Below are 14421 nucleotides of genomic sequence, written 5' to 3'. Positions count from 1 at the left end.
GATGACTAAAATATATTTGACTGGATGTATCTTATTGCTGTAAATGCTTTTTTTAACAATCAAAATGAGCCTGCAAGAAAAAGAGGGATGGTTTGAAAACATTTCATTCTTTCAGTCGCCCAGAAGCTGAAATTCTGAGTCAGAATTAAACGCTGAGATTGCTGTGGGCCAAGTGACTAAGGGCAAAGAAACCCCCTTTTTTAAATAAGCTGTATCATTAAAAGACGGAATAGAGGGTTTCATTTTTATCATTCTTGAGCAGGCTTCGTATTTTGGCAAAGTAACCCTCCCATCTTTGGTAAATGCAATACTTAAATTTCTAAAACAGTGCAATCACTGGTTAACCACTTGCTAGCTACTGAGCCTTGCAGTGTTAAATCATGCTCATTATAAGTGCAGATATTCCAAACCAGAGCTGAATGGTTTTCATTTTGCAAAATGCAAATCCATTTGCACCGTTTTTTTTTTTAGATTTGGCAACCTCACTTGTTAAATGATTTTTAACTGGGTGGTGGGGGGGGTATTTATTTATTTCCCATTTCCTGGTGTCACAAAGGGGAAAAAACCAAAATGTGCATCTAATAAAATGCTGCAGATATTATTTTTTTCAAGTGACTTTTAAGTGGTGATACATCGGTTATGAGGCACTTCGGAAGCCTCTGAGTTTTTCACATGCTTTTACAGAGCAAAGATCTTTTACTTTTTTATTTGGCCAATCAGTAGCAAACATATTTCGACCACCTGCTGAGGAATTAGCTTTCTGTACACTCCTGCTGTGGGTTCCTGGTTGTTGCTGCCCTAATCTGTAATGATTTATTCAGCCAGAGAAGCTTCAGCTACTCCCATTCTTTCTATAGCAGATTCCTCTGGGTCACACTGTTCGGCCTGTGTGAGCACATACTTGTGTTCAGAGAAATATTTAGAGAGTCAACGAGCCCGTGAACTAAACCCAGCCTCTACAAGCCAGAAGTACACTGTTCATTTACTCTTGTAAATTATTGAATAGATTGTTTTGATGTGATTTTATTCTGCAGTTTTTTTGTGCTTTTTGAAGTGTCACTGCACAGATGTTCCAGATTATAGCTTCGCAGTTTCTTCATGAATGAGTCTTTCAGCACAGCCGTTAAACTGTTTAAATTTGCAGATTCGGAATCCGGGTTTTGTTTTGCATTGTGAAACAATCTGAAGCCTCGTATTTCTATACCACAGTCAGTTTGGTGTCTTAGCTGAAATGTGTGAATTTCAGTAATAGCAGCAAAAATAATAAAACATCTAAAGAAACTGACTGCAGAAATCTCTGGGAGAAAAGCTTTCAAACATACTTTGAAATCTCCCACTGTAACTCCACAGCCAGAACGACATCCTAACACTCTTTTTGCTGCAGTCTTATTCATGGACGACCATAGCTAATAAAACAGTAGAGATCTGATCCTGGCGGGATTCGTGATAAAGAATCGATTTCTCAGATACTGCAGCTACCACTCATAATAATGTGCACTTACATAACACATGAGCTGTTTTTTAGTTGAGGGCAGCGGGTCAGAGGTGAATGAAAAGTGTAGAAATGTGATATCTTTGATGACCCTGATATCCTGGGGGTTTTGTAGCAGTGCTTTTTTTGGAAGCGCAATCTTTATTTTCTAAAGGAGATAAAAAAGGACGGCGTGAGGGCAGAGAGTGGGGCGAGGTGTCCCCGTTCCTCAGGGGCGGGGGTGACTTTCTCCCCCAGCCCGCAGGCCCTGTGCCTCTGGCCGTGGAGAAGACAGTGTTTGCTTTTAATCACGGACCCTGCGGAGGAGCCTGCTTGGTCAGACTCGTAGGGGCTTTCTGGAGAGATTTAGCAAGCAGGGCGCTTTCTCAAAACACCGAAGGAAAACAACAGAAAGGTCAAGCAGGAGGAATTCAGGTGTCATTTTGCATCAGGAAACATGGAGGATTAAGCATTGACAACGTTAATTAAAACAGGAGGAAAATGCCGTTTTTATTGACACAACTGTCAGGCATGACGATGGCTGTGCTTTTTTATTTTGCTTTTTAAGAAGATGCTCAAGGAGAAAGAAGCCTGGAAATTGATGACATTTGCTGCTTTTTTGTTTTTTTTTTCTGCGTTTAATGCTGACTGTTTTTTTTTTTGAGTTGCCGAGGTGCTTAGAGAGGTACCTCTTATTGTCTTTAAGTGGGAGAAGCTCTTTCCCCTGTGGGCCGGGACCCGGAGCTGGGGCTGTAGGAGCCGGTCAGCAGCTGGTTCTGCAGGAGTGGCTGACCGCTGGCCCTCCTGGATGTGCAGAGAGCCCTGCTGACCGGTCGCTGGCGGGCACGCTTTCATGATTGAAAACACTGTGCCTCTCCGCGCTCTGCGGGGCGAAAAATTCCAGCGACTTGGCCATTAGGGTTATTTCAAATGAGCCATCCCAAAAAACCCCAAGGCCGGCTATATGTAACCCTGGAAAAGCAGGCTTAGGTTTAATGGTTACTCATTTAAACACTATTGGCTGCGGCGAAAGTCACTGGCAACCCACTGGAGAACCTCATGTAGAATGAGCGACCCGAGAAGGAGGAGCAGGGATTCTGGTAATGAGCCAGGCGAGCTCTGAAATCGGGGGAGTGTTTTACAGGGGGCAGTGAAAGAGCGGAAAAGTTTGCTCTTGGCGTCGGAGAGCGAAGTTGGCTGGAGGTGGAACGCGCCCCAGCGCTGTTTACTTTTTAAACTCTTGTAAACGGGGGTCGTTTATAGCCTACAGAGGGTTAATTACCAAACAAGGGGTCCCGTAGGGATCTATTAAGAAAAAAAGGCAAAAAAAAAACCAGAACAAGATGCCCTAATGATGTCTAGGCAATTTAGATAATGATTGTGATGGAGATAAACTGAGAAGTGCATCTCAGGTAATTGGCTCTACAATGCCCAATAAAACAAACAGGTTTACAGCTCTAAAGGTTTGTGTGATATTCTGTAGGAGGTAAGGAAAGGGCTCGTCTGCGATGTGTATCTGGAAGAGTCTGACCCTGCCGGTGCCCACAGCGCGCAGGTTATTATTGTTATTGAATTCGTCAGGGCTGAGGGGACAGTGTGCAGTAAATAACGAAATAACTGGGGGTTCCTCTGTTGAGAGCGCCCCACACGCCGGGCTGGCTGGCTCAGGGGCACACATGTCCGTCAGCCGGCCTGTAAGGGCCGGAGCTCGGGGCCGTCAGGTGCGCCCCCCTCCCACAGGGCAGGAGAGGACGCCGAGCAAGAAAAACGAGCCTCTTGACAACAAAGGCGCTCGGCGGCTCGGAGGCGGCGAAGGAATCCCGGCCGAGAGGCTGCGGCGTGGGGCCCCCCCGGGCTGAACGCCCCTAAAAAGATTATCTCTGCAGAGATAAGGCTGAAATCCCCTTAGACTCAAGTGGAGGAGCTTGCCTGGCCGATTAGTGTGTGACAAGACGGAGCTTGGGCCTGCTAGACCCCTATCAATCACCTGATGAAGTACAGCTCTAATTATCACTTAATTGGTGCTTTCTTGTAGCCCGCCAGCCCCCACCCTGCTCTCCTCCAGCACATTACGGCCTGCCTTTATTCACAAGCCCTTCTTCTGGCTCACCTGAGACTGAGGTCCCCGAAAGGGGAAGAAAATGAGATGAACAAGAATTCTATCCATTCCTATCAGCACTGGCTTTCATACTGGCCGCACAGTACAGCGTCAGCTGATAAGAGCAGCGGCCAGCCCTTCTGGTGTGTCACCACCGGTATGATTGCTCACATTAATACTGCAGCTCCTGCTACGGCACTTACAGTAGACGCTGGACCTATTGACTCAGGTGCGGTTTTATAGGCTCTCTCATTTTTTTCCCTGCTTTTCCTAAATGAGGATTGATTAAAGGCTATTGGAAATAGCTTCGCCGACGAGCGCTTAGGATGAACAAACGAGCCGTGAGAAGGCCTTGCGTGATTAAAAGAATCATTCTTTTGGTGATGAAAAAGTTCCAGTTGTCTAGAACAGGGAAATCAATTTTTAGAACTCCCCAAAAATCTCAGTGGAGTTGTTGGGTTTTTTTGCCTGTTTGTCACGAGGAAGCTGCATGTGTCCTTTAAAGTCTTCACAGCGCATCTGTCGAATTTCTCTGGCCAGGGCGCAAACACAGAGATCACAAATCATGTGTTTCCAATATGATTGTGAATGAAAATGTTAAAAGTACTTTTATAGGGAATGAGTTGTTTTATACTCCAGCTATTTTCATTTTTGGGGGTGCACTTTATTCTGAATTCAGACTGCACTGGACTGCACATGTAGCCTTTGATGAGCCTGGTTGCAGCAGTCTAGTTACTTTCATATGATGGCCAGCCTGGTTCTAGTTATGCTTATATAGACAAGAATTCTTTATTACACTTTCAAAGTGAAATTTAAAAAGGGGATATTTTATGATATTTAAATCTGAATGCTATCCTTTTGCATCCAAATCATCAGGAAACCTGAAGTCATTATAATAAGTAAATAAAAGTAGAACCTACCTGTATTTGTGTTTGCTGTTAATACGCCTGAGCTGCGGGAACATTTGTATAAGGAGTCAAATCTGTGCCTTATCGGAAAGCAATTAGGTTGTAACCAAATTACAGTCTGTTTAAATGTATTTTCTTACTGTATGTGTTCTCTCCACACAGAGACAGGAAAAAATTATACATCTAAATTATATTTAATTATACATTTAGTTGAGGTCTCGGAATGTAATTTATATCGGGCCAATTTTGTTAATAAAACTGTCACCAAAATGATGTTACATGTTTTCAAATTAAAAAAGCCAAATAAATAGATTAAAATTAAACAATTTGGGTTTATGTCATTGTGTCTGAATCTCGATATTTGATAAATTAACATAAATAATTTTAAACAAAATTGAGAAACACTTGAATAGCATTTGAAATTTGTGTATTTTAATGTGACGTTTGGGAGTCCCATATTTACACAAAATGAGCACACTGCTGATAATTATAAAAATAATTATACGATATTTTGGATATCATATTGCAAGTCTCTGTTTTTGCAAGGTAAACTTCCAGTTTTGCAAAAAGTATTTTCCGCCTGACTTCACACCTGCACTTCAATTAGACAATTCAATATATATTTTTAAATAGCAAGAACACCCCAAAGTATTACTGAAATGGTTGACTTTTGGGTCAAATATTCTCAGCCATTTAATTAGATCAGTGGATCACTAATTAAATCAAATTCATTATCCGCAGAAATGAGATCAGAAATCAAGAGGCACTTTTCGAAACAAGGTTAGGCTTTTCCTCATCCATCATGCCTTAACTAACCAATTTCCAGGCCAGTGTATGCACAGAGCGTTATTACCTTGTCATAACTAGTTATGGCTGAGCCAGGAGCTGCTAGCAGTTGCTTTTATCACATTTGCTTGTGCTTCTGTGTCAGCCTTTTCTGTCTGAGATAAACTACACTCCGAATAATTATATTACCAGCACTAAGTGTAGACAAAGAGTGAAAAGAACCGTCCTTTAGAGCTGATTGATAATTCCCTGTAATTAAAAACCACAAGGGCTTAACAGAAGAGAGCTTTGGGGGGCTTCAGCCTGGAATCTCGTTGCAGCATTTTGTTTTTAATTCAGGATGTGTATTTCTTGATCCACACACCAGATTCCTGGAACGAGCACCTGTGCGCCATGGGTCGAGAATACTGTGCTTGCATTGTATTGACTTTGCGAAAGAACAGTTGTAGAAGTGATCTGTAGAAGATCAGGAATCAGCAGAAGTGATTAGCAGTGCGCACATGAATCTGTGTAAATGATTAATGATCAGGAGCCAACAACGAGAAAGCACCGATTCTGTCTCAGAGGTCGCTCAATTCACGTTGAGGCAGCAGTAGGGAGGATGAGGAGATAATCTGTATAATCTGGATGTCTCTGTAATGCAAATATGGTCTTTAATATCTGCCTCCATGTGTGAATTCAGTGCCACGAGTGTGACACCTTGAAATCACTTCTGGGTGGCAGTATTGTGTCTTGTGGGTCCTCCAACAAAACCGAAAATCGCAGTTTTTGCGTATTTCCTCAATGGATGCGCGCTCCATTCTGATTGAATTAGACACACGCCTGGCAGTCAGCAGTCTGTCTGCGAGAGCAGTGCACTGCAGCTGTACCAGAACAATTGTCTCAGATGCACAAAAGGAACCAGTTTGACTGAATGGAAAGACCGTGTCTTCTTTTGTAAAGCACTTCAGGGATGGAGAGAGAAAACCCAGGGTACTAGTTAATAAATTCCACCCTTATTTCCTGCAGGTACTTTAATGATCACGGGTGTGGGAACAGAATATCGTGTTCCTGCAATGTAAAAATGGATCTGAGCAGCATCGTTTGCAGTGAATCTCCGTTTTCCCAGTTTTGTGTAAAACCGGTACGGTTGCTTTTAGTATTATAATTCAGAAGATGTGAATAATATAAATTATACTACAAAGAGAGGGGTATTGTAAAATGCCAGAATATCGTATCAGAACTGGGCAGTTACCTGTTCCGAGTGCATCTCAGGCCTGAAACACCTCAGGCGCAGTGGGCCGGGAGATTTACAGCCCCCCGACTGCCAGGCACACAGCATTTTGGGTCACAAAATCGAATGGCGACCAACTTTATGGCACACGGTCGATGTCTGGGCCTTGTTGTAAAATTGAAATAGTTCCAAAGCGTCTTTTTGTTTCAGGCCAGGGTTGAAAGAAGCCCCCCTGCAGCGCGAGGGGGCGTTTCTGTGAGGCGGGGGCTGGGGGGCTGTATTTCTGCCCAGTGGGTAAGCTCAGAGAGGTGTGTGTGTGTGTGTGTGCGTGCTGGGGTCCATCGCTCAGTGTTTACTCACAGTAAATTGAGTTTAAATAATGACCTTTCTCTGAGGCAGACAATGGCGCGGGAGACGAGCGGGGCTGAGCTGGTGTCCGTGGCCGGTCCTGGCTCTAATAAAGGGGAGTGGGGAGATAGATCACTTGCAGCCCCAGGGCGAACAGTCAGGGGGCTCCATTGTGCGGCGAGTGACACCAGCAGAGGAGCAGCACCTGGGGATACTGGGGGGCTGGTGGCGGGAGCCGACAGCACGCCTCGGGGGCACAGCCCCCGTGACACCTCTGAGACTCCCCCGGGCTGGTGGGGTGCCCCTGACCTTCCCCCTGCGAGCTGGGAGCGGGCAGGCCGAGCCGGGGCCCGCTCCTGTCAGCGTGTGCTCGCAGATCTCTGGGTAACACCCAGCCGGCCTTCATCTGTCATCCTGCGCCGGGAAGCACTACGGCGCATTATATCCCAGCTGCCTGGAGCTGTCCTCCCCGCAGCAGAAAGGCTGGCCGCTCACGGGCAGACAATTGGGGGGCTGCAGGCTGAAAAGAGTGTAAAATCGACTGATGAATTGTGTCCTGTTTGGTGAAAGGCCGGACGGGGGCTGCCCGTGCTGCAGAAGCGAACCAGCGTCGTGAACAGACAGAGGCCATTTGCATCTCAAGCGGGTGCCGCGTGCGAGGGCACATTGAGCTCAGGCTCCTGCGTGTGCCCCTGACACACGCGGGCAGGTGCTCGGGCTCCTCACAATGAGCGCTCGTTTCCTGCAGCCCGGAGCGACTGCGATGAGTGAAGGACTGGCGCTTCCTGATCTGCCTGACGTTGCGGGGAGAAGGTGATTCAGGGTGCAAGCTGATCCCATCTGGGGAATCGGTGTCCTCCTGCATTGCAAAGGGAGCGATGCTGGAGGAGCGGGCCAGGGCGCTATGCCACTGGAAACGCTCGCTGGTTCCCACTGAGCAGATGAGAAAGTGGATGAGGATGGAGGGCAGGAGGGTTTGGTGATCGATTGTTCTGAGATGGTAGGGAATGTATACCCAAAGCATTTGCGAAACGGAAGCAGGTGAGGTATTTCGTGTCCGTTCGAAGTGCTGCTGGTCTGTAAAAAAGCCCTGCTCCCATCGTCCCTGTCAGTCCAGACACAGGTCTTCCCCCTGCTGCGACCTCAGCCCCGCTCAAGCCACCGATATTGCAACGCTGTTCGCATCTTGATCCGCACGCACGCCGCACCTCGGAGGCGGGCTTCGGGAGCAGGAATTCGGTGGAACCTGTTCTCTGACCGGGGCGACTCGCACGTATTTTTCTCACAAACCCTCCCGTCAGGAGGGAGCGTGTCTGGGAGAGGCAGGCGGAAGAGAGGGAGAGGGCATCAGACTTTCTTATTGCCAGATTTCTTGGGGCAAAATACATACTTGAACACTTGGAAGACATGAATATAATAGCATTATGGTAACTCAAGATGGGACGGGAATTCTCCCCATTGCGATGAAGCAGATAAAACATCTAGATCTCAGATACATAATACATGTTTCGGCAAGCAGGCAAAATTTCAGACAATTCCTTTATTGTTCTCTTTTCTGTGTCTTGTGCTCTCTTTAGGGTGCAGTGTCTAGACATTATCGTGCATCTTTTCCACTGATATACCTCACAACGACAAAAAATAGTGCGTTCCTTTATATGGACTGGGTGCTTTGCATTTTAATGATTGTGTGTTTTATATGCATGTATGTTTGTGTTGTTGTTATAGAAACCAAGTGTGACACATTATGAATATACTGTCAGCCGATTCATCTGCTGGTTTGAAGTTGTAAAACCTGGGTGTGGAAGACTGAGGAATTTTATCGAATCGGGCTGACAGACAACATGATTGGCAGACATGCCCCTCAAGGGTATTAGCAGTTTAGCAATAATCCTAAGTGGGCAAGAAAACATTATTTCCCAAGGAAATAAAAAGTTAAAGCCCATTTTGTAGTCCTTAAAAATCATTTACGGATTAATCGTCACATTTGTAACATCCATGTTAAAGTTTAGGATTACATGTTCTTGTCCTTGGGGTACCAGGTTGATGGAGGGGAACTTGGGGTGTAGATGGACACTGCGTTCCCACAAAATGGGATTAGGAAATATTTCCAGTAGAGAAAAACTGGAAACAAAGGCCTGTAAATCCTTTTTCACTCTGTTGATCGGTACTGAAATAGAAGCTCAGTGAGGCTACATGATGTACAGATGTGGATCTTGTCCTTGAGAAAATGGCCTGTGAGTATCGGAGGCGTGAGATCTGTATGAGTGGGGCTTTTCTGCAGGTAATATAGAAACTGGGGCTGGAGCAACTGTAACATCAAACTCCTCCTGCTTCTGTCTTTTGCTTCGTCCTGGGTTACATGTTGCATTTTGGGATAGCTGGAAGGAGAAAATATCATACGGGATGAAGTTCTGTGTGAAAAGGAGATTTGTTCCTTAGCTTTTTCACCCTTCGGTTGTCATGACTATTTATTCCTCATCGAATCAACCTCCTTGCGGAGCAACGGATCCTCATTCCTTCGGCTGTCGGGTTTAGGAAGAGAGACATCCCTCCCTGCTATCAGAGACAAGCGGGAAGGAAAACCAGATTGATAATTATATATTATATATATATGTATTTATACGTGTTTGTATATCATGTATAAGCAAAAATTGAATAGTATATATTTAAATATGTATACAAATATTAATTTCCTAATTTATTTGACACTTTTCTTCACGGTGACTTATATCTGAACCCGTTTGCACAGCTGGGTGCTCTACTGGAACACTGCAGCCGAAGTAACTTGCTCAAGGGAACAACAGCAGCAGCACAAGTTAACATTTCCTACAGATATATCAGGCTTCCGAGCAACTGCTGATCCCTGAATAAACTTACGCACACAAAAGACACTCTATATGATATATAGACATAAGAGAATCTGTTCAAAACCCTTAATCCAGCTCGTCGGCGTGATTATTCTTTGTTCCCAGCAGCAGGAGTGTGAAGAGAGGTCATGATAAATACTGGTGGCTGTGATGATGATAATGCCGTCCCGAGACACAGTCCTGAATGCGGAGGGTGAGGATCTAGGGGACAGAGAAAGAGGCTTTCCAGCCTCCGTTTCAGAGATGTGTCAGGACAAGGGATGAGCCAGATAAACCGGAGCAGGAAGACTCCGTTACCACGTGTGTTCATGCGCTTGTCAGGCCAGCGGAGACGACTGGTTTATAGGTGGTCTATAAAAATGAAAGCCCAGGAGGCAGAGCCTGTCTCTGTTCTCAGGAGCAGCTCCTCTTCTCTGCAAGCTGGGTTTGCTTAAGGCTCAGCAGCCACCTCTCAGTTCATTTTCCACATTCCCCACTGGAGCCCCTGCTCTCTGAGGCTTAGGGCTCGCGGTCAGTTTCTATGGTGATGTCCACAAATTCTTAGCCAGCTCTTCACAGTGAAAGACATATTTGTTTGGCTAGTGTAACTTTGTCACACAAAAAGCTTTTTTGCATAACACCTGCTAATCTGGGTTTGGCTTCTTTGAAGGCTCCTGCTGATCAGAAATTCAAATATATTTCTGCGTGCTAACCTCAGCGGTAATCCCTGGCCCTTGGGTCTTAAAACATCCTGTCAACAAAAACATTTTTTTCTTCCTCCCTGCAAGCCTCTTAACGCGGGGATGCATTCTGGGGGATGCCCAAGACGGGTCAACTGCACAGCTTTCTCTCCAGCTTTCTGAACCCCTGTGAATGTCCCTGCCCTTGTCCACAGGGCTGGGATCATTAACGGCGAGCAAGTGCCTTGTTCCACGGGCATCATGGGGGCATCATGGGCGCATCATGGGTGTCTGCTACCATACTGTACATTATTGCCACTTACCAGGGCCTGGAACCTGGAACTAGCTGTGCAGAGACCTTCAGTGAAACTCCCTGTGGCTTTTCCCTCACGCGTGCTGGCGGTTTAGCAACGAGCATCAGATCGGACTGTCGAGTGGAAGGATCCACATCCCGTGCTCAAATGGTCTATTGCAGCCAGGGCAGTACTGTGAATGTGTGAAAGGGCACAAAGTTTCCTGACACGCCGGTATTTTCTGTTGTGGTATACTGTGCGGGTGGGTTTGGTCATTTTCATCTCCTCCGAAAACAAAAAAACAGGACTCCCCCCAGCCACTGTGAAATCCGGGTGTAGACTGGAGCAAATACGGAAAAAGAGGCCAGGTCTGTATTTAGTGCGAGCTTTAGCTGAAAAGAAGAGTTTGGTTCTCGTGCGTAGAGAGAAATTCAGGGCTTCGGGGCGCCCCTTGCTGAACCCCGACAGGCCTGAGAGGTACCTACGTTGCCAGACACAGGTTAACCATGCGGCCCGCGTCTCCTTCGGAGAGGAATGTCTGAGCCCCGCGGAGCGCCGGCTCACGCTGGGCTGCTCCCACCACCCATCGCAGGCAGCTTTCATGTTGCAGAGCAGTGCGAGCTGCCATGGCAACGAGGGTTTCCAGAGAAGAATCTCCAGCCCAGATCTGTGTTTTTTTTTTAAAAAAGAACATTACTAAGGTGACGTTGTCTGGGATCTGGGAAAGTCCAGAAATATATGCTCATTTATCTACATATATATATGTATCAGGTATTCCTGTTCACAGCATATGCATTGAGCAGTGGTGAATTACTTCGACAACCAGCAGAAAATGTTCATTTTCAGTCGGGTTTGCCTGTGCCTACACTCTCTACACAGAGTCGGATGGTCGGAGATGGTCTTTCAGGAGGTTGCCTGTTGTCTCCGCAGCTCGGCAGCAGGCAGGGGGGGTTTCCCAAACCCAAACGAGGGGAGAAAATGTTCTGTTCTGGGAACGACAGCCCACACTCTTCTGCAAGGTGGAAAGCATCGAGGTTTGACAACAACTGAGCTGGTGTGTCAGTGCCAGGAAAGACTAGCAGCCATCTCCACACCGCAGCTTAGGAGATGAAAGTGAACAGGGCCAGGCGGCTATTGTTGTATCAACATTAAAGTAATATGTTGGCATGTATAGACTACTTGCTCCTGAGCCTCCTGAGAGCCTTATCTCTGGTCCCACTCAAGCACTTTCACAAGCGCCTCCACACCAGGCTGTTTCAGTGGACACAGCACAGCCTCGGTCTTTCAGCCCAGGGCGGCGTACCGTGACGCGCCTCTTTCTTACACGAACGTGATTAATATTTTGCCACTCAGTTCAGATTCCAAGCAACGTGCTCTAAGCTCGGTAACTAAGACAGTCCCGCTCTGAGCAAGCAACGGCTCTGTGTACTTAGCACCATCTGCAAGCTCCTGCACTATCGTGGCTAACCTCCAGCGCTCCGGTCTCTGTGTTTGGAAAGGCCCCAGTCACCTACCAGCGAGCAAAGACTTGGTTGAGGTCAGGAGAGGCTTATTTGCTCAAATCGTCTTTTGATTATTTTGTGAAAGCAGCTCATGTGTGCTTTTGCGGGTTTGCAGCTAGGTAAGGCTGTGACTGTGTCCATGAAGTGTGCGACTGGTGTTGTTTAGCCACAAACTTGCAAAGTAGCTGGAGAGCGAAACGCCGACTCACAATCTAGGCATCCAGTGCAGAGCTTTTGTTCCCATTTCAATTCTTGTTGGCATGTACACAGCACATGCAAAACGTCAGTTCCTTAAGGTGCCATTAATCAGTAACGTGCGGTGCGTGAGTCAGAGCTCTGGAAGGTGGCAGGGTAGCGGGTTCGAATCCCAGGTGGGGCACAGCTCTTGTCCCCTTGAGCCAGGCGCCCCTGAAACCGCCCGTCTCAGAAAAGGGTACAAATTCAGTGGCTCTGTTAAAAAATGCCCCCCCAAGAACGAGAGAGCGCAGGCTGCTGTAAGACCAAACCGAACGCGCTGGACGTGTCTGCAGTGGGAAGGGAGAGAGGCCGGCTGTGTGGCGGAGGAAGAGAGGCAAGCGGGCTGGCTCCACGTTTTCTCATTCAGACTCGCTCTCATTTTAGGCTCAGGCGGCAGCTTTGCTGAATAAACAAGCCCCAGCCCACCCTCTCGGCACACACCTCGATAATCTCAGGATGATTCCCACTAATTAAATCCTATTCAAACACCCCTCTCCAGACCAATATTCTACCAATACAGTGGAACAAGGCAAAGCAGGCCCCGGCTTTTCTCCAGATTTCCCCACTCTAGCCTGCTAATCCAGTGTCTTTTCAGAGATAGTAAACTCCTCGGGATGAAGGGGCTGGGCCCTCCTGCCCTTTGCGTCGAGCAGTGGAATTTCACAATAATGAACAGCTGGCTCGCAAGTGCCTTCTGAAACAGCCTTAATATCGTGTGGGCTGGCAGATTAGGGCCGTGAATGGGGGCGACGCGTGATGTCCTGAACAAGATCCTGTCTTTGCATATTTGTTTGACTGCTTCCAAACAGCCCGTATTCCTGTTTGATTTATTTCTTATTGCCTGAGCCCCCCAGGGGTCAGTGGTTATTACCAGCTCCCTCCGCGCCCGGCCCGGCCCGGCCCGGCTCGTTCTCACCAGCGCCGCTCGTCTCCCCTTTCCCCCTGCTGACTCTCGCTCCCCGTCTGAACGTGCCGGAGATTGTGCCTGTACCCTTTACTTTATTTTACCACGCACTGCGGTGAACACAGCCGCCCTGCATCCAGGGGAAGGGCCCAGTGTTCGCATCCGTCTGTCGGGATGGAGAGGAAGTCTCCGATCCGGAGCCCAAAGGGCAAGAGCTCGGGAGCTCCAGACGCCCTTCCGAGGGCAAGAGCGACCCCTGCCACTCTCGTCAGGCGGAGCGAGCGCGCTGGGGCAGAGCAGGGCTGATCGCAGACATCCTCACCCTCGTTCCGGATCGCGGATCGCGGATCGCGGATCGCCGAGGCCTGCGCCTTCTCGGAGCCGCCCAAGCCCGTTTTCTCGGATTCCCCTCCAGACAGGGAGCCCTCTTCCTTCTTGGCTCCGGGGGCGCCGGCCCGGCAGGAGCTTTTCTGGTTTTAGACCGTCTGGTTTTGGAGCGGCGTTGCGCGGGAATGGAGAGTGTTACGTTTTGATCTATCTTCCTGTTTTAAAACAGAACCCCTGAGTCAGCTGCAAGGCCTGGTAACGAGATACCTCGTGTACTGTGAGGCTGGGATGCACGAGCGTTTGTAGCGCTTTGATTAAGCGAATTTTATCTGTAGGAAGTTGCAGCTTGCAACATAAGGAATAACATCTGATAGTTATTATGAAGATTTAGCCTTTTCAAAGAAACAATAGTTTAGGATCCTTAGCTGAGTATGAAGACCGGTTAATGGGGTACGCCTGCTTCACCTCATTTTAATTGACTTAGAAGGGACAGACAGAGGGAACACCACCATTGAGTTATTAAAAATATAAAATTGGTGCCTTGGAATTTACAGTCGGCTAAATGAGAGCTATCCTTCGCCCCAGCGGTCCTCCCCTGCGCTTTCATTTGCTAAGCATGTGCTGTAAAGATGTCACAGCTCCGGCAGGGGAGAAGAGGGGATGTTTCATACAAACAGTTTTAGGTTACGCTCGTAGAGCAAATGATCAGAAACAGAGCGCTCACTCTGTGTGTTTCTTTATCTTGAGGTCCTGCCAGATCTAGAGAGGAATAAATCAATTTATCATTAAAAGAAAAAAAAAACGTCAA

General features: G+C 47.3%; 1 protein-coding gene across 3 annotated transcripts in view; it reads left to right on the top strand.

Moving 5' to 3' along the window:
- LOC102694121 (LIM/homeobox protein LMX-1.2) overlaps positions 1–14421 on the top strand; it is a 76179-nt gene that overhangs the window by 40644 nt on the left and 21114 nt on the right. The window lies entirely within an intron of this gene.

Source organism: Lepisosteus oculatus, chromosome 24 (genome assembly GCF_040954835.1).
Source record: "Lepisosteus oculatus isolate fLepOcu1 chromosome 24, fLepOcu1.hap2, whole genome shotgun sequence".
In the NCBI taxonomy this organism is placed as follows: domain Eukaryota; kingdom Metazoa; phylum Chordata; class Actinopteri; order Semionotiformes; family Lepisosteidae; genus Lepisosteus; species Lepisosteus oculatus.
Note: the sequence above shows the minus strand (reverse complement) of the source record. Positions and strands in the feature narration are given on the sequence as shown.